Here is a 21,488-nt window from a genome sequence, read left to right as displayed (position 1 = left end):
ATCCATCTACCAACTAATGTTTCTTTTCCTGCTAATTACAATTTAGTGCAGAGTGGTCCCTAGTTAAAGATGGTTAGCTGATTGCTTGTGACTCTTCTTCTCTCTTTAGAAACCCCAAAAATAGGTTATAAAATGATTACACTAAATAAAAGAATAAATTGCCCTGCCCATGTTTTGGAAAAATATTAGGTTCATGGAAGAATATGAACTGATTTAGGGGAGCTACAGCCCCAATGACAGGGGAGAAGGATTTCATGACTGTGGTAGAACCTCAGAGACCCAAGACAGAGGCACACAAGGTTTGAACAGAAGCATTCTTTGAGGATTGAAAATGGAGTATCTGAAAGGCTCAACTAGTCATTTGAATATTCATGCAGACTCTCAAGGCCTGGTATCTACTGGCCTAACAGGAAAATAAAGATACATTCTCTAAGCAAAATATAGTATAATCATACTATTTTAAAAACATAATTACAGGAAGAAACAGCCAAGGGATGAAATAGGTAAGGATGTCATTTTATCTCTATATGTAGAGATATTTTATTAAAATATAAAATCTACAAACAGATGACATTATTTCCTTATGAATGGATGGAAGGTTGAATAGACAGGTGATAAGCCTTACCACTTTATTTGGCTGATTAAGACAACTGGAATTATTCTGCAGTTAAATCAGGATAAGGTGAAAAGGAAATATGAAGGTGGGGGTAAACTTAGAGGGTTAGGAAAGGGAGAAAAAGAGGAGGAGAACGACATATTTGTTATCTAGTTCCATTAAATAACAAATCAAATAAAAACATCAAGAGATTCTTAAACATAATGTGAATTTTAAGAGAACTAAGTCATGTACTTATTAATGCAACAAAATATGGAGAACAAAGATACAAGAGTAACTGAAGTTGTGTTACAGTTGAAAGGAAGAAGGAAGAAAAGAAAGATGGAAGGAAGGGGTGAAGGAAGGTGAACAAAAAGTATCTCCTCATTATAAGATACTTAAAATTCTCTTGTGCATTTGAAAATTTAAAAAAGTTAAACTTGAGAATAAATACAAAAATAATAAATTAAGTTCAACTATAATTAGAATGTCAAAGATCATTATGTGGTACAAATTTCCTTTATGATGCCCCTATATTTCACAACTATAATAATATTATCACCATATGCAGATTAAAAATCAGCCACTGTCTTATTCTCCTGAAACTGTTCCAAAAAATAGAAATGGAAGGAAAACTTCCAAACTCATTTTATGAGGCCAGCATCACCTTGATCCCAAAACCAGACAAGGATCCCATCAAAAAAGAGAGCTATAGACCAATATCATTGATGAACACAGATGTGAAACTTCTCACCAAAATACTAGCCAATAGGATTCAACAGTACATTAAAAAGATTATTCACCACTACCAAGTGGGATTTATTCCAGGGCTGCAAGGTTGGTTCAACATCTGCAAATCAGTCAATGTGATACAACACATCAATAAAAGAAAGAACCAGAACCATATGATACTCTCAATAGATGCTGAAAAAGCATTTGACAAAGGACAGCATCCCTTCCTGATTAAAACTCTTCAAAGTGTAGGGATTGAGGGCACATACCTCAATATCATCAAAGCCATCTATGAAAAACCCACCACAAATATCATTCTCAATGGAGAAAAACTGAAAGCTTTTCCGCTAAGGTCAGGAACAGGCAGGGATGTCCATTATCACCACTGCTATTCAACATAGTACTAGAGGTCCTAGCCTCAGCAATCAGACAACAAAAGGAAATTAAAGGCATCCAAATCGATAAAGAAGAAGTCAAATTATCACTCTTCGCAGATGATATGATACTATATGTGGAAAACCCAAAAGACTCCACTCCAAAACTGCTAGAACGTGTACAGGAATTCAGTAAAGTGTCAGGATATAAAACCAATGCACAGAAATCAGTTGCATTTCTCTACACCAACAACAAGACAGACGAAAGAGAAATTAAGGAGTCAATCCCATTTACAATTGCACCCCAAACCATAAGATATCTAGGAATAAACCTAACCAAAGAGGCACAGAATCTATACTCAGAAAACTATAAAGTACTCATGAAAGAAATTGAGGAAGACACAAAGAAATGGAAAAATGTTCCATGCTCCTGGGTTGGAAGAATAAATATTGTGAAAATGTCTATGCTACCTAAAGCAATCTACACATTTAATGCAATTCCTATCAAAGTACCATCCATCTTTTTCAAAGAAATGGAACAAATAATTCTAAAATTTATATGGAACCAGAAAAGACCTCGAATAGCCAAAGGGATATTGAAAAAGAAAGCCAAAGTTGGTGGCATCACAATTCCGGACTTCAAGCTCTATTACAAAGTTGTCATCATCAAGACAGCATGGTACTGGCACAAAAACAGACACATACATCAATGGAACAGAATAGAGAGCCCAGAAATAGACCCTCAACTCTATGGTCAGCTCATCTTTGACAAAGCAGGAAAGAATGTCCAATGGAAAAAAGACAGGCTCTTCAATAAATGGTGCTCTTCAATAAATTGGACAGCCACATGCAGAAAAACGAAATTGGACCATTTCCTTACACCACACACAAAAATAGACTCAAAATGGATGAAGGACCTCAATGTGCGAAAGAAATCCATCAAAATCCTTGAGGAGAACACAGGCAGCAACCTCTTCAGCCTCAGCCACAGCAACATCTTCCTAGGAACATCACCAAAGGCAAGGGAAGCAAGGCCAAAAATGAATTATTGGTATTTCATCAAGATCAAAAGCTTTTGCACAGTAAAGGAAACAGTTAACAAAATCAAAAGACAACTGACAGAATGGGAGAAGATATTTGCAAACGACATATCAGATAAAGGACTAGTGTCCAAAATCTATAAAGAACTTAGCAAACTCAACACCCAAAGAACAAATAATCCAATCAAGAAATGGGCAGAGGAAATGAACAGACATTTCTGCAAAGAAGACATCCAGATGGCCAACAGACACATGAAAAAGTGCTCCATATCACTGGGCATCAGGGAAATACAAATCAAAACCACAATGAGGTATCGCCTCACACCAGTCAGAATGGCTAAAATCAACAAGTCAGGAAATGACAGATGCTGGCGAGGATGCGGAGAAAGGGGAACCCTCCTACACTGTTGGTGGGAATGCAAGCTGGTGCAGCCACTCTGGAAAACAGCATGGAGGTTCCCCAAAATGTTGAAAATAGAACTGCCCTATGACCCAGCAATAGCACTCCTGGGTATTTACCCTAAAGATACAAACATAGTGATCCAAAGGGGCACGTGCACCCGAATGTTTATAGAAGCAATGTCCACAATAGCCAAACTATGGAAAGAACCTAGATGTCCATCAATAGATGAATGGATCAAGAAGATGTGGTATATATACACAATGGAATACTATGCAGCCATCAAAAGAAATGAAATCTTGCCATTTGCGATAACATGGATGGAACTAGAGCGTATCATGCTTAGCAAAATAAGTCAAGCGGAGAAAGACAACTATCATATGATCTCCCTGATTTGAGGAAGTGGTGATGCAACATGGGGGCTTAAGTGGGTAGAAGAAGAATCAATGAAACAAGATGGAATTGGGAGGGAGACAAACCATAAGTGACTCTTAATCTCACAAAACAAACTGAGGGTTGCTGGGGGGAGGGAGGTTGGGAGAAGGGGGTGGGATTATGGACATTGGGGAGGGTATGTGCTTTGGTGAGTGCTGTGAAGTGTGTAAACCTGGTGATTCACAGACCTGTACCCCTGGGGATAAAAATATATGTTTATAAAAAATAAAAAATTTTAAAAAATCAGCTAATGTGGGCTGTCATCATGTCTGGTATCTTTACTGTATGGACCAGCACATATCAACTTTAGTAAGTTTTGCATTTCTTCTCCTGTACCCCTTCAAATGAATTTTTCCCACCGAAAACAGTCACTTGTTTCTAATTCTTACCTCTTCTTTATTATTCTTTCCATTCTATATTTTGCATATTTTTCTCTATCTTACAACATTGGATAGGATATCTTTTTTTAAAGATTTATTTATTTACTTGAGAGAGAAAGAATGGAGGGGTTGAAGAGAGGGAGAGGGAGAGAGAGAATCTCAAGCAGAGTTTGTGCTTAATGCAGGGACTTAATGCAGAACCTGAGATCAGAACCTAAGCTGAAGCCAAGAGTCAGACATTTTTTTTTTTTAAAGATTTTATTTATTTATTTGACAGAGAGAGAGATTACAAGTAGACAGAGAGGCAGGCAGAGAGAGAGAGAGAGAGAGAGAGGCAAGCAGGCTCCCTGCTGAGCAGAGAGCCCGATGCGGGACTCGATCCCAGGACGCTGAGATCATGACCTGAGCCGAAGGTAGCGGCTTAACCCACTGAGCCACCCAGGCGCCCGCAAGAGTCAGACATTTAACGAACTGCGCCACCCAGGCACTCCCTGGAAGACTTTCACAGGTACCACTTGTTAAGTTAAAGAAATTATATTCTGATATTCTTGTATGTCCAATGAAAAAGGGTGCAATGTTAGGTGCGGTGTGGACCAAAGGTAGATGAGAGTTAGTATTTTTTGAAAAGGAAACAAAAGTTTAGAATACTGAGAGAAATGGGAAGGAGAGCTGATTAAGTACTAGGGGAATACTTAATGTTCATGGGTCAAAAAACAGATGATTCAGCAAAGGATGGTGAGCATGAATATGGACTAGCACTAGTATGTCCAAGTAAGTGATATCCAACCCAAAGGCTGAAACAGAGAAGAAAAATATTTGGATTAAATTTGGGCTGATGGGGCGCCAGAGTGGCTCAGTGGGTTAAAGCTTCGGCTTGGGTCAAGATCCCAGGGTCCTGAGATTGAGCCCCACTTCGGGCTCTCTGCTCAGCAGGGAGCCTGCTTCCTCCTCTCTCTCTCTCTGCCTGACTCTCTGCCTACTTGTGATCTCTGTCTGTCAAATGAATAAATAAATTTTTTTAAAAAATAAAAAATAAATTTGGGCTGAGATTTTGTAGATGAGGTATAAAGGAAGACTCAAAGGACTTAAGAGTTGACAGTAAATTTGAGAATGAAAGAAGGGACAGAAATTATAGGGTTGGGTAAGTGAAGAAATAAAGTCAAATATTTGGAGAATACAATGCAGTTGTCTGGAGAATGGAGTCATCAGTGAAAAAAAAAGGGCAGATACTCTCTGATACTTGAGATACTTAAGACTGTGATAAGAGACTGGGGATAGAGACGTAAGATTTCAGAAATGAAGTTGCATAGTATGATTCAGTGTTGCCGGGAGAGCAGAGAAAGGTAGACATCACCCAGACTGAGGTCAAAGAACTATTAAGTAGTTTTGGTTGGACTGATTATATGAACGTGAAATTGCATATGATCTCAATGAACTCAACATCCATGTGAAATATGGGCAAGAATGAAGGAGAACAATCCAACACAGAGATAGTTAAGATGGTAAAGCTGAGAGCGTCAGCTCCAAATGAAGAGTTTTTGAGGACGTGAGTTTGACTTAGAAGCAGTAGCAGAGAAAGTAACCCTTTTCCATAATACTTTAAATCAAAGTACTGGTGTAAAGAAATGTTATATTTCTTCAAACAGAAGGAAAAATTCCAGACTAAAACATGAAAATAAGGAGGAGGGAATGATGGACACCAGAAAGGGTAAATGTATGAGTAATTATAAATTAATATTGAATACATGAAACCCAAATTTTAATGTCTTCCAAACTTTAAAATAGAGAGAACTGAAGTAAAGCAACAATACGTAGTTCAAGTAGAGTTCTACCAATAATCAGTGGTAAAATGATACATGTCATAATATACAAGGTAATTGCAAAACATCAGTAAAATAATATATAACTAATAATTACAATTACATAGGTTGAAAATTTAATACAAATATTAGATTTACCTGCTTTTAAAGGCAGCAAAGGAAAAGAATAAAAGAAACATGACTTAAAGGCAAATGGAAAACAAATATAGAAAGATAGCATTTCACACCAAGAATTTCATTAATTAAAAAAGATTCTGCCATGAGGGACTGTCAAATCAAATGGATATTTAAACTCTCTAAGGTGAGAGAAGTGAATTAACTTGACTGTGATAATCATTTTCAATGCATAGGTATGTTAAAACATCATTGTCTAACTTATACATCTTTTATCTGTCAACTTTGTCTTGATAAAGTTGGAATGAATGAATGAAAAATAGAGTATGCTAAAGCCAAACTAAGATTTTAAGACTGAATTAAAAAAAAACAACCCTAACTGTATTGTGCTTATAAGAGATACAGTTTAAGTATAAGAACATAAGCAAGTTAGAAGTAAAAGAATAGAAAATATGCAAGCATCAACTAAATAGAGAATGGGTGACAATATAAATATTACAAATAAACAAAATTAGACAAATTGAATTTAAGTCACAAGCATCTAGAGAGATAAAGAAGGATTTTTCATGATAAAAGGCTTGATCCAACAAGAAGATGTACAATTCTATATCTCTATTTACTCAATAACTAAGCCTCAAAATACAATAGAAAAAAATGAACCAAATTAAGAGAGAAAAAGAAATCCACAGTTAAGCTGAGAGACTTAGCAACTCTCTTAATAGCTGATAAAATGATTAAAAATCTTCACTCAAGACATGAGACCTGAACAAAGTATTAGCAAATCTGTCTTAAATGATGTAATAAAACATCACATCCAACTATAAAACATTCCTTTTAAGTAGATATGGTACATTTATGATATTTGACCATATACTGAGTAGCAAAAAAATCTCCACAAATTTCAAAAGTGGAAATAATCCAAAGTATGTTCATTGGCCACAATGGAAATAATTTGGAATTCAAGAACTAAAAAGGTAACTAGAAAAACCCAAACTGCCTAGACATGAGATGATATACTTCTAAAGAGTCCACAAGTGAAAGGAATTACAATCAAAATTAGAAAATATGTTAAACATAGTTATTGAAAAAAAAAACACAAAAAATGGTAGGCTGAATGACAGTGCTCAGGGAAATTTGTACTATATCTTATAAAAAAATCAAAGAGACTGAAAATCAGTGATTAAAATTCCTTTCAGGATCTGAGAAAAGAGAGCATCAAAGCTTAAGAAAAGAGAAGGAAAGAAATAATAAAGAGCAAAACCAATGAACTATAAAACAAACGTAAAAAGTATTGACAAAACTGGTAATTCCCTAGCAAACCAATCAAAAATTACAACAACAACAAAAAAAGAGAGACAAATACAAGTTACCAAAATCAACGAAGAATAAGGAAATGTCTCTATAATCCTAAAGACATCAAGGTAATATATATAAATGTATGCAATAAACCTTACAATTTGCTAAATCTGACAAAAGAAGAAGTATGAAATCTAGAATTTCCTATCATAATCTCATTTATTCATTCTATTCCAGCTTCATAGCTACATTTGGCTTCCCCTCCCCCCCCCCCTTTTCTCTTCTCGTCATTTCCATCTGAAGATCTCTTCACTGGCATTTCCCTATGGAATATTCCCTCCTTACACCTCTTTCTCCAGATCTTCTTGATCACCAAATTTAAATTAAAAATACCCTTCTCCCCACCCTGGAACTCCCAGATTACCTGTTACTTACACTCATTACTTTTTTTCCTAACGGGTTTATCTTTTAATGTACCAGTTAATTTAATTATTTGGATACTGGCCAGTAGATATTGACCATTCTCTCAATTAGAATGTAAGCACCACAAGGAAAGTACTGAGAAGTCAATTTGTTTATTTCCAGCATGTAGAACTGTATAGTACAATAACACTACACATTGTATAGTACTATGATAATATATTTCAAGGTGTATTAACATGCATTTCTCTTTTTCAACACAGATCAATTACTTCTTGGACTTTGGGCTAAGATCAAGTATTATACTTCCACCCAGGTCATACCTTCTTAGTCTTCTACAGGATTTGCTCTGAGGGCGGGTGGGAAGGGATAGAATTAGAAGGAAGGTAGCCATTGAAACTCTGGAGGATAGCACACTGGGAAACTCCAGGCTGATATCAGATGACTCAAGTAGGGAATTAATGAAAACACTGAATGAGTAAGTGAAAAGAAGGGCTGTCATGTTTGACCCTACTTTGTCTTTTGTTGCCAGAAAGGCAAGAGAAGTGGGCAGTTTAACCTACGGGGACCCACAGATGACATGACTGAGATCTGGCAGCATTTTTAGGAGCATTAAGAGCTGGATAAGTAGGGACTGGGGAGGGTGGGCAGATAAAGAGAGTGGTGGAAAGAGCTGAACAGAAGTTACAGTGCTCTGACCAAACCAACATTCTTGAGTTGAACCCACCAAATGCATTTGGAGTCCAAGTCCAGCATATAGACAAAGGAATGCACTGCAAAGATGTAGATACCAAAAATCTCAGAGGGAAGTGAAAGCACTGTGATTTCTGATCTACAGCCCATCTCCCCAGCTACGGAAAGGATAAAGGGGAGGTGAGGAGAATTATCAGGAAGAGCCGAATATTAGCTAAAACCAAACCAAAACAAGGTAAATGAATAAAGTCATTTAAACTAGAAGAAAAATTAACATCAATTGACAAGTTTAAGTTTTCACTGTCCCTATGTCAAGGGACATAGGGAGTTGTGAGGAAAGATTTAATACACTGTAGGAAGCTAGATGCAGCATTTTCTTTTCCTAATTTAGTATCATCTTTGATCTTATAATGTGTATCGTGACAAAATTAACTACAGGTGAGAGTGTACATGTTTAAAAAAAGTGTGCACATGTTTCTAATTGGTTGCTAAAGGTAAATTAAACAGTGAATAAGCACTCGTTTTATTTTATTATCTTAAAGTGTATTGGAGGTATCTAAAATCAGTGAAGTACTAGACTAGACGGCATATGGGTATCATGTCAAATTCTTTGGAAAGCTTTTATATGGAATATTAATATGATGCAGGAAAAAGAAGGTGAAAGATGGCTTAAGTGAGTGTTCATAATATATAGTGAAAGGAAGTGAGTCCAGAGGGGGAGTGGTATACAGGGTAGGCACAGGTGGCCAATTTCTAAAATTTTGCTCTTTTGAGAGCTGGAGAGACTATCATGGTAATAGACAAGTTCCAAAGAGGTTTATTCCTTGCTTTTCTGGTTTTCACATGTCCTTCATCTTTATAATAAACTTTCCCATCAAGCAGACCCACCTTCTTCCTACACTACGACAATGAAAAGGACTGCGGTTTTTTGTATGAAAGTAAGAAAAATTAGGAAAATTTATGTCCGCAGGCTAGTTTTGCACTCCTACTATTGTATTCTAGATTTATTCTACTTCACATTAACTTCTCTCTTTTAGAAAATTTAAGGGCAGGTTATTGGATGGTTTCAGAAGTTAAACTCTCAAATCCTTAGGGACTTTAAATTAAGCCAGACTCCAATGTACCTTACTGTGGTTTGGATATATTTTTAATACATCATTAAAAACATATACCATTTGGACACACTGGTTGGCTCAGTGGGTTGAGCCTCTGCCTTCAGCTCAGGTCATGCTCTCAGGATCCTGGGATCGAGCCCCACATCGGGCTCTCTGCTGAGCAGGGAGCCTACTTCCTCCCCTCTCTCTCTGCCTGCCTCTCTGCCTGCTTGTGATCTCTGTCTGTCAAATAAATAAATAAAATCTTAAAAAAATATATACCATCTAAAATTCTTAATTTAGATTTCAGTGCAACCTGAAAAGATAATGTTTGTGGCACACTGAAAAAGCCGTATGTGGTAGATTACACATCTAATGTTTATAAGTCAGAAATGAGAAATTTAGGGCGCCTAGGTGGCTCAGTGGGTTAAGCCGCTGCCTTCGGCTCAGGTCATGATCTCGGGGTTCTGGGATTGGAGTCCCACATTGGGCTCTTTGCTCAGCAGGGAGCCTGCTTCTCTCTATCTCCCTCTCTGCCTGCCTCTCTGTCTTCTTGTGATCTCTCTCTGTCAAATAAATAAATAAAATCTTTAAAAAAAAAAAGAAATGAGAAATTTACAGTGCAGTCTACCACAAACATGGATGAAAACTGGTATTTGCATTACTAAGTTAATTTAAAAATGATCAGTCAGAGTCCTCGGGCTTTCTGTATGACTTAGGTCACAAAAGCAAAAAACAAAACAAAACAAAAGCAAACTAGGCTTAATGATTTCCTCTGCCTTGGAAATTAAAAAACTGTCATGAATTTAAAAAATAGGTAAGATGAATCACATTTGAAGACTTTTGTGAAGTTGAAGGATACAGCTGGAAAAATTTAAAAGTGTTCTGATTGCATATAAATCAGGAATTTTGGCTAACACATTTTTATAATGTTATAACGTAATCATATCCTGAAGGCATTAAACAGGGACAATTAAAACTAAAAATATCATGCTACTAAAAGGTTCTATAAATTGCTTTTTTAGAATACTAGTAAAAAACACTAACAGCATGCATTTATAACCATAAACCAACTCAAACATCAAAAGAATTTGACACAACATTCTATTTTCATCATGCCAATTTTAATCATTTTGCTACTTTTTATAACTTGTTTTCTACTCACTATGGTTTTTATTCAAGTAAAGAAAAGAAATAATTTTATAAACTGGAAAAAATCTAAAGAATACAATTAAAATATAATTATAATTACATATATCTAATATTCTTAAATCTCAAATACTAAAATTTAAAATACTGAGTTTAATACAGAGATTTGACATAATTTATTAAATAAAACATATTTACTCAAGGACAAGCATTTCAACTTTAGATGCATTTCTAATATCTCAGCATTTTTAAGGTCTATACACTGAGGGTATTAATAGTAAACTGGTTAAAAAACCTTCTCAAAGATGATTTGATGTTTTCTAGAACTCCAATTGGAATTCAACAACAAACTTTTTATGACCTGTTTTCTGCATGAAGTACAGTATAGACAAAATGCAGAGAATAAAGCTTTAAGAATCTATGTTCTTGTGTCAGATATTCTAGGGTTTGAGTCCCAGCCTTGATTTTTAGCTGTATGACCAAAGAAAAGTTACTTCTTTTTTCTGAACCTCAGTTTTCTTAACAGTAAAACTGGGAAATTAACCGTTTGGCTTAGGAATGCTAACTAATGTAGATAAAATATATTAAGCCTGTACTGGCTCATGTGAAACATGGTAACCATTAAATATTAAACTTTCTTATCTCTAAAATGAGGTTTGCAATCCCTTATGACACAGAGGTTTTGAAGGGTTAAAGGAGGTGATGTATTTAAAGACCCATGGCATGTGGTCGATTTTTTTTTTTTTTAATATTTCATTTATTTGACAGAGAGAGACATATCAAGAGAGGGAACACAAGCAGGGAAAGTGGGAGAGGGAGAAGCACTCTTCCTGCCAAGGAGGGAGTCTGATGGGAGCCTGGATCCCTGGACCATGGGATCATGTGACCTGAGCTGAAGGCAGATGCTTAACGACTGAGCCACACAGGCATCCCAAGTGGTTGATTCTTACTAAGTGTTCTCCAACACTGACAACACCCTGTAAGTGTGTGGTGAATACAAAGTTGCACTTGTAGACTTGTTAAAAACTAAGAGGACCTCAGAGTATTTTCTAAATTAAGATGTGTTTTGTTTCTCAAGGATATATTCAGCATATTTTAATACTCACATAGTGTTTAACAGTACCATTAAAATATTTTCTAATATAAACAAATTCCTATAACCAAATGAAGCTTTAACAGTAAAGGATCTTGAGAAGGAAAGTACCTTATGAACCATCACTTTTCATAATAATTCCATAAGAATTATGTATCCAAGACTTACCCCTGCAACATGTTGTGCTAAAATAGAAATATAAAGTGTCTGATTTATGTTTTGGCCAGAGCCTAATAAGAAATACACCAGCAGCCAAGAATTAAACAAGATAAGTTCAGCTTTGCTTTTATTCTAAACCACAGGAAAGATGTCATTTTCCCATCAGGAATTCATTTCTATTCAGAAATACATGGAGCACCTGTGTTCAGAAATACAATGAGCACGCTCAATACTGTGCTATGTGCTGAGGACACAGACAGGAAGTGAGCAAGATCTTTGATCACAAAGAGATTAAAAGGAGAGGAAATGAATGCAAGATATATTGAATTCCTCCAAAAGCATGCATGGTAGTGTCAGAGAAGCTAATGATTCAAAAAGTGAAAGTTAATTAGGATTCTGAAAAATGGGTAGAATTTGAACAGGGATGAAGGAAGGAAAGGAAAACAAAGAAAGTCTTCTATTTAGAAATTCTAAAAACAACACTTTTGAACACACTCACTAAAGTCTGCAAAAATTATCAGCTCTTCAGTAGGGCCTCAGTTTAGAAGAGTGCATGGAGCACTGGGTGTGGTGAAAAAAATAATGAATACTGTTATGCTAAAAATAAATAAAAAATAAATAAAAAAAAAAAGAGTGCATTAGTGTGAATTTAAAAGGGGCACAGTGGGGAGATGAGGTTTTAGAAAGGCTTCCCAAGTGAATGAGCAAAGGTGTTTGGTAGGTGATATCTGGGTGGGATTTCAGTCTCTTCTGTTCCTTAGGCCCTAGGGATTAGGGACTCTGTGCAAGATACAACCTGCAGAAACCTTTGGGAAATCCTGAGCTGGAATGTCAAAAGCAAGTCTAACAATCCCATAATGTCTTTCTCTTTTTATTTTTAAATTCATTTACAGTAACATTTACTTTTTATTCAACAGTTCTAAGAATTTGAACACTCATATTGATTCACTTAACCACCATCACCATCAGGAGCCAGAAAATGTCCATCACTCCCCAAAACTGTTTTGTGTCTTCTCTTTATAGTTACACTCTCACCCCTTTTCAAAACAGGTATGACCACTGGATCATTATAGGGTTGTCTTTTAGACACTGTCTTGTAAGTGGATTCATAAGGCAGGCAACCTTTTTTTTTTTTTTTTTAATTTCTTTTCAGCTTAACATTATTCATTGTTTTTGCACCACAGCCAGTGCTCCATGCAATACGTGCCCTTCTTAATACCCACCACCTTGTTCCCCCAACCTCCCACCCCCAGCCCCTTCAAAACCCTCAGGTTGTTTTTCAGTCCATAGTCTCTCATGGTTCACCTCCCCTTCCAATTTCCCTCAACTCCCTTCTCCTCTCCATCTCCCCATGCCCTCCATGTTATTTGTTATGCTCCACAAATAAGTGAAACCGTATGATAACTGACTCTCTCTGCTTGACTTATTTCACTCAGCATAATCTTTTCCAGTCCCGTCCATGTTGCTACAAAAGTTGGGTATTCATTCTTTCTGATGGAGGCATAATACTCCATAGTGTATATGGACCACATCTTCCTAATAGAGACCAACTTCTTTCACTGAGCATAATGCTTTGACATTCCTCCTCAAGCTATTACAGATTGTTTAAAGCATTCGCCTCTTAAAGACGATTGGATTGCTTCCAGTTTTTCCCAACTGTGAACAAAGTAGGTATCAGCATTCATGAAGAGGTTTTGTGTGACGGTAAGTTTTAGTTTTTCTGAAGTAAAGACACAGATACGGGCTTGTAGGGTCATATGGTAAGTATATGTACAACTTTATAAGAAATTGCTAGATTGTTATCCCTAGGGGTTATAAAATTTTGCATGTCAGCAGCAGTGTTTGAGGATTAAAGTTGATCCATATTATCCACAGCAGTTGATGGTGTCAGTGTTTTAAATTTTAGTTATCAAATATATACATAGTAATATCTCCTGTGGATTTAATTTGCATATCCCTATGACAAGTGACAACGACATCTTTGCATTGTTTACTTGCCATTTATATATTCTTCTCGTGAAATATCACGTCATGTCTTGCACATTTTTAAATTGTCTTCTTAGTGATGAGCATTGAGAGTTCTTTATATATTCTATACAGAAGTCCTTATGTCTAGATATGTGATTTATCAAGATGGCTGACCCTTGAGAATGCAATGGGTAGAGGTGCTGGGCCCCCAACACACACGCACAAATCTACAAATAGCTTTCAGGGAGCCTGGGTGGATCAGTAGATTAAGTATCTCACTCTTCATTTCTTCTCAGGTTGCAATCTCCTGGGTCCTAGGATCAAGCCCCGTGTTGGGCTCTGTGTTCAGCAGGGAATCTATTTGAAGATTCTCCCCCTATGCCCCTCCCCTGGCTCTTGCATGCTTTTTCTCTCTCTCAAATAAATAAATAAATAAATAAATATATTTTTTAAAAAAACATCCACAAATAACTTTTGACTCTCCCAGAACTTAACTACTAAATGTCTACTTACTGTTAATCAGGAGGAGCCTTACTAATAACATAAAGTTAATTAATACCTATTTTGTATGTTATATGTTTTATGTACTGTATGCTTACAATAAAACAAGCTAGAGAAAAGAACAAGTTATTAAGAAAATCACAAGAAGGTAAAGTACAGTGCTGTACTGTATTTATCAAAAAATATCCATACATAAATGGACCCATGCATTTCAAACCCATGTTGGTCAAGGGTCAATTATATTTTCCCCTAGTTCATAACTTGTATTTTAATCTCTTAACAGAACAAATGTGTTTTTGGTTTTGTTTTAATATCGATGAAATCCAGTTTACAATTTTTCCTTTAATATATCTTGTCTGTAGTATTAAATCTAAAGACTCTTTATCTAATTCAAGGTCACAAAGATTTTTCTCTTATGTTTCCTTCCAGGCATTCATAGCTTAACATTTACATTTAGATTAATAATCCATTTTGTATAAACACTTATAAAATTTTATTTATTTTATTTAAAAAGTGAAAGAACTTTATTATTGTTCATTATGCATAGTGATGTCCACTGTTTTCAAGACCATTTCTTGAAAGATCATTTTTTTTAGGATTTTATTTATTTATTTTAGAAAGGATGTATGTATGTGTGTGTGTGTGTGTGAGAGAGAGAGAGAGAGAGAGAGCAGGGGGAGGAGCAAAGGGGGAGAGAAAGAATCCAAGTCAACTTCACACTAAGCTGAGCATGGAGCCCAGCATGGGGCTAAATCCCACAACCCTGAGATCATGACCTGAGCCAAAATCAAGAGTTGGACACTTAACCTACTAAGCCACCTGGTGCTCCTATTTGTTAAATAGAATTTGTACCCTTGTAGGAAATCAATTGGCCATATTTGTGTGGATCTACTTCTAGAAACTCTATTTTGTTTTTGTTTTGTTAAGATTATTTATTTATTTATTTATTTATTTATTTGAGAGAGAGAGAGAGAGGGAGAGAAAGAGCACCAGCAGTGAGAGAGAGAGAGAGAGAGAGAGAGAGGGAGAGAAAGAGCACCAGCAGTGTGAAGGGCAGAGGAAGAAGCAGATTCCCCACTGAGCAGGATCCCAATGCAGGACTCCATCCCAAGACTCCAGGACCACAGCCTGAGCCAAAGGCAGACACCCAGCTGCCTGAGCCACTCAGGTTCTCCTGGAAACTCTATTTTGATCCATTGACCTACATACTTATTTCTTAAACTATACCACATCATCTTGACTACTCAAGCTTTGTAGTAAGTGTTAAATCAAGTGGCATGATTCCTCCAAAACTATTTTTCTTTTCAACAGTGCTTTGGCTATTCAGTTATTTGCCTTTTCATATAAATTTTAGAATCATCTTATTTATATCTTCAAAAAAGAGCTCAGGGACACCTGGGTGGCTCAGTGGGTTAAAGCCTCTGCCTTTGGCTCAGGTCATAATCCCAGGGTCCTTGGATCTAGCCCCGCATTGGGCTCTCTGCTCTGTGGAGAGCCTACTTCCTCCTATCTTTCTGCCTGCCTCTCTGTCTACTTGTGATCTCTGTCTGTCAAATACATAAACAAAATTAAAAAAAAAAAGAGCTCAAACTTTCATTTTGTGTTAAATCTATAGATCAATTTGAGAAGAGTTGCCTCTGTACTATGCTGAATCTTCTAATCCATGAATATCATAGGTATCTCCCTTCATTTAGATTTCCCTTTATTATTCTCAACATTTCATGGTTCTTACTACACAGATTCTACACATATTTTGCTAATTTTATATGCAGATATTTCATTATGGAACTATGAAAAATTTTAGATATGTTTATATTACATATGTATTTATATGTGTATTGTATATATACTTGTATGTATACACACATATACTTAAAATTTCAGTTTCAGAATGTTCAATTCTAGTACATTAAGTCACACTGACTTTGTCGACTATATTCTGTGATCCCATTAAGCTCAAATATTAGCTTTAAGAGTTTTTTTATATATTCTTCATCCTTTTCTACTATGCAAGGAGTCTTTTTTTTTCTTTGCAAAAAGAGACAGTTTTTTATTCCTTAGCTCAAAATATTTATGCTTTTTTATTTATTATCTTGTTCCACTTCTAGTCTTCCCTAGGAAGGATGCAGTGGACAAACCTGCCTTGTTCCACACTAAGTGCAAAAATATTCCTTCTTTCACCATTAAATGTGATGTCAAGTGTCAGACAAATAGTAGATATTCTTTATCAAGGCAGTTCCCTTCTATTCCTAAATTTCTGAGAGTTTTTATTATGAGTAGATAATGAAATTTGTCACATGCTTTTTTCTCTGTAGGTTGATATGATCATGTCTCTTCTTTAGACTTTAAGTAAGTTTAATTATATGCATTGATTTTCAAATATTCTATCAGTTTTCCTTTTCTGAGATAAGCTCTATTTGGTTCTGCTCTGTTACTCTTACATATTACCGGGTTAAATTGCTAATTTTTATATCTATGTTCATGAAGAATATTGGTCTGTAGTTTCATGGGTACTTTTCTCCTTGGCTTCTTGGTTTGGTTTTTGTATCAGGGTAATGCTGACTTCATACAATGAGTTGGGACTTGTCCTCATCAATCTGTTTCCTTAAAGAGAATGTAAAATTGTATTATCTTTTCTTTGAAAGAATTCACCAATGAAACTTTCTGGTCTTGAAGATTTCATTCTTGGATGGTTTTATTTATTTATTTATTTTTAAAATTTTATTTATTTGACACAGAAAGAGAGAGAGAGAGAGAGAGAGAGAGAGATCACAAGTGGGCAGAGAGGCAGGCAGAGAGAGGGGGGGAAACAGGCCCCCCCGATGTGGGGCCTGATCCCAGGACCTTTGAGATCATGATCTGAGCCCTAGGCAGAGGATTTAACCCACTGAGCCACCCAGGCGCCCCTCTTGGAAGTTTTTAAACTACAAATTCAATTTCTTTAATATGTATAAGATTATTCGGGCTCTTTCAGATCAGGGTAAGTTTTGTTAGTTTGTGACTCTCAATCAATTGCTGTATTTCAGCTAAGTTGTCAAATTCATGTACATAGACCTCTTTGTATTATTCCCTAATGATTTTTTTAAGGTCTGAGGAGTTTGTAGTAAGATATCCCTTTTGTTGCTGATATTATTTTGCCTATTTTCTTTCTTTCTTTTTTTTTTTTTTGGTCAGACTTACTAGAGGTTTAGAATTTATTTGACATTTTCAAAAAAACAGGTTTGCTTTCATTATCACTATTGTTTTTCAGTTTCCATTTGATTGATATATATTGTTTAATACCCCCTCCCCTCCTTTTCTTCTTTGAGAGAGAACATGTAGGAGGGAGGGAGTAGAGGGAGAGGGACAAACGGAGAGGGAGAAAGAGAATCCTAAGCAGGCTCCACACCCAGCATGGAGCTTAACTTGGCACTTGATCTTATGACCTTGAAATCATGACTTGAGCAGAAATCAAGAGTCAGACGCTTAACTGACTGATCCACCCAAGCTCCCCAGTATTTCCTACCTTTTGGTTGACACAAATGTGTTTTTGTTTTGTTTGTTCCTCTTTTTTAGTTTATTTAGCTAGAAATTTAGATTATTGATGAGACCTTTTCTCTTTTTAATAAAAGCATTTGATCATATAAATTTCCATCTAAACATTGTTTTACTTGCGTCCCATAATTTATATGTTGTCTTTTCATGGTTTTTTCTTTTTTCAGTTCGAAAGTCTCTATTTTTTTTTAATTTCCTCTTCGACCCATAAATTATTTATAAATATTATTTTCCAAATATTTAGAGAATATTTTCTTCTTATTGTTCTATAGCTCATTATTAGTTCAATTCCATTATGTTTAAGAACAGAAAGCATATGCTTTGATTCATTCAGATTTCTAAAAGTTTGTTTTATGAGCTAGAAAATGTTCTCTCAGAAAATGTCACTTGAAAAGCACATGTATTCTGCTATTTTGGGTAAAGCAATGTGTCCATATCAGTTAATAATGCTGCTTAATTCTTCACATGCGTGCTGATTTTCTGTTGACTACTAAGATATGATTGTCAGTATCTCCAAATATAACTGTGAATTTGTTTATTTCTCCTTTTAGTTCTGTTGGTTTTTCTTCCATGAATTTTAAAGCTCTTTTGGTAGGTTGCTGAAATTTTAACATCATTATATCTTCTTGGTGGATTGACCCTTTTATTATTATATAACGTCCCTCTTAGTTCTTAATAATTTTCTTCATTCTGAAATGTACATTTTAGCCATAGAAGAGTTTTCAGTTTTTTTATTCATGGTATATATATTTTACATACTACATTCGAAGTGAGTTTCTCACAGACAGCAAAGAATCATGTCTTTATTTATTTATTTATTTATTTGGATCCAATCTGGTAACTTTTTAAATTGGTGTGTTTAGACTACTTTAATTTACTCTAATTACTGAGATGTATGTTGGGATTTCAGTCTGCCATTTTGTTATTCGTGTTTTATTGTTGATGTCGTTTGTGCCCTCTTCTTTCCTTTCTTCTGTTTCCATTTCCTGTCTTGTTTCTGTTATTTTGAAATAAAAGCTTTGATAAGAGGGAAGGTTGCAAATTTTTTGAGTATGCCATTTTTATTTATTTATTGTGTTTCCAACTGCATGTTTCTATATACCTGTTTAGTAGTTGCTTACTATAAGTTTTACATTATATATATCCAACTTTCAAAGTTTACTTAGAACCAATATTTTACCAATCAAGTGAAATGTGGGAAGTTTAACAACATATAGGTCCTTTTATACTCCTCCATATATGTTGGAGTTGTCTTGCATATTACATTTAAATCTATCAAAAATACCATCAGATGATATTATAATTTTGCTTTCAACTATCTAACATATTTAAAATATTTAAGAGGAGAAAAATTATATATACCAATTCTCCATTCCTTTTTTTTTTTTAATAAAAGATTTTATTTATTTATTTGACAGAGAGCGACACAGCGAGAGAGGGAACACACACAGGAGGAGCAGCAGAGGGAGAGGGAGAAGCAGGCTTTCCGCAGAGCAGGTAGCCCAATGTGGGGCTCGATCCCAGGATCATGGGATCATGACCCAAGCCGAAGACAGATGCTTAATGACTGAGCCATGCAGGCACACACCAATTCTCCATTTCTTTTGCTCTTTCCTTATTCTCGATGTTCCAGTTTCCATTAAAGATAATTTGCCTTCTCTCAGAATTACTTACTTTGGCAATTCTTTTAAAGTTGCTCTTTTGGTTATGAATTCTCTTAGTTTTCCTTCATTTGAGAATGCTCTTATTTTATCTTTATTTATATTGACAAAACTTTCTGTCAGTGTTTTAAAAATGGTGCGCCACCCAACTGGTTCTTATGGTTTGTCATAACAAATCTCCTGTTAAGAATATCATTGTTCCCCTAAAACTAACGGTTTGTTTGTTGTGTCATTTTGTCTTTCTCGTTAGTTTTCTGTTTGATTGTGATAGCTTTAGCTGTGCATCTCTTCAGGTATTTCTTATTTGAAATTTGCTTGGCTTCTTGAATCTGATGATTTAAATCTTTTGCCTAATTTGAAAAAGAATTCAGTCATATTTCTTCCCTTTCTGTCCTTCTGGGACCCATAATGACTAATTCTGATATTTCCCACAGATCCCTAAGACTCTCTTCATATTTTTTCCCAATCTTCTTTTCCCTTTGGTGTTCAGACTGGATATTTTCTTCTGATCTATCATTAAGTTTGTGAACTCTTTTCTCTGTCATCTTGATTCTACCACTCTGTATATGCAGACAAATTCTTATTTTGCTTATCTTTCTTAAATTCTATTATTTCCATATGGTTTTTGTTATATTTGATTATTATGTTTTATTGTTTATTATATATATAATATATAAATATATATGTATATAATATAATATATATAATTAAATATATGTTTATTTTGAGACTTTCTATTCTTCCTTTCATGCTAAAAATATTTACCGTTACTTTTTGGAGTATCTTTATAATAGATATTTTAGTCTTTGCCATATAATTCCAAAATTTGCACCACGTTGGGAGTAGTATGTGCTGAGTGTCTTTTCTCATGCAAATTGAGACTTTCCTATTTCTTTATAGATGGTGTAATTTGGGGTTGTTCTTGGATATTTTTTTAAATTTTTTTTTTAATTTATTTGACAGAGATCACAAGTAGGCAGAGAAGCAGGCAGAGAGAGAGAGGAAGGAAAGCAAGCCCGATGCCAGGCTCGATCCCAAGACCCTGGGGCCATGACCTGAGCCGAAAGCAGAGCCACCCAGGCGCCCCGTTCTTGGACATTTTTAACACTATATTGTGAGACTCTCAGTCTTATCTAATGAAGAATGATGATACTTAAAATTTTTTTTTAGCATAAAATGATAAAAGTTCTGAAATTCCAAGGTTCTGTAGGCTTTGGTTTCATTGTCAAATTTCCATTGTCAATTTTCAAAGCTCTTTACACTCCTATCCTATATGTTTGTCATCTAGTGACCAGGCTGGGAATTAGGAGGCTCAGCAGCTTAGTAGCACATTTTGCAAAGAAATTTCATGGTTATGTTCACACATACAAAGCTGAGGTAAGCAAGAATGGTTGATAAGCAGCTGTATGAGGTTCCTTTCCCTTGCTCTTCCCTCTTCATTATCTCCTTTTACCTTGTATGTTCTTATGGTTTGCATTTCAGTAATTAGTACTGCCAGAAAGTCTGGGCTTTAGGCACCCTACTCTATAGTACAGTTTTCATCACTGTGTCTAAGATTGAGCAGTAAAATGGTGGTTACAAAAAGCCATGGGGTTCACCCTTCCCTTTCAAAATAAAAGCTCTATAGACCAGAGAGGCAGATTCATCTCAGATTTTTATGACTCCTGTTACTGACACTGTTGCTGTCCACACTGTCACTATCATAGGATTGCTTGGTAAATGGGGCAGGAAAGAATGCAGACAACTTTTTTGAAGTGAATTCCCCCACTTTCTCTGAGCATTAGGAGACCTTCCAGGTCCTTGATACAAAACTAAGGAATCTCCTAGCTCCCTCTCTCACTCTATATGCCCTAATGACCACCTTCTAGTGATGACTGTTCTGAGTCCAGGACAGAGAAAAACAAACTTACTGCTGGTTTGGTGATACTTCAAATTCTCGCCTTATTCTCAATCTGCACACAACTATTTACCTTTTAACATCCCCAAATCGTTGTTCCATTCTCCCATATTTTATAAGTATATTCAATGAG

At 35.6% G+C, this 21,488-nt stretch overlaps 1 protein-coding gene across 1 annotated transcript in view; it reads right to left on the bottom strand.

Annotated features, from left to right (window-relative positions):
* Nucleotides 1-21,488, bottom strand: part of ADAMTS19 (ADAM metallopeptidase with thrombospondin type 1 motif 19) — a 248,373-nt gene that overhangs the window by 140,611 nt on the left and 86,274 nt on the right. The gene's annotated exons all lie outside the window — the stretch shown is intronic.

The sequence above is a fragment of the Mustela lutreola genome, chromosome 5 (assembly GCF_030435805.1).
Source record: "Mustela lutreola isolate mMusLut2 chromosome 5, mMusLut2.pri, whole genome shotgun sequence".
Lineage (NCBI taxonomy): Eukaryota > Metazoa > Chordata > Mammalia > Carnivora > Mustelidae > Mustela > Mustela lutreola.
Note: the sequence above shows the minus strand (reverse complement) of the source record. Positions and strands in the feature narration are given on the sequence as shown.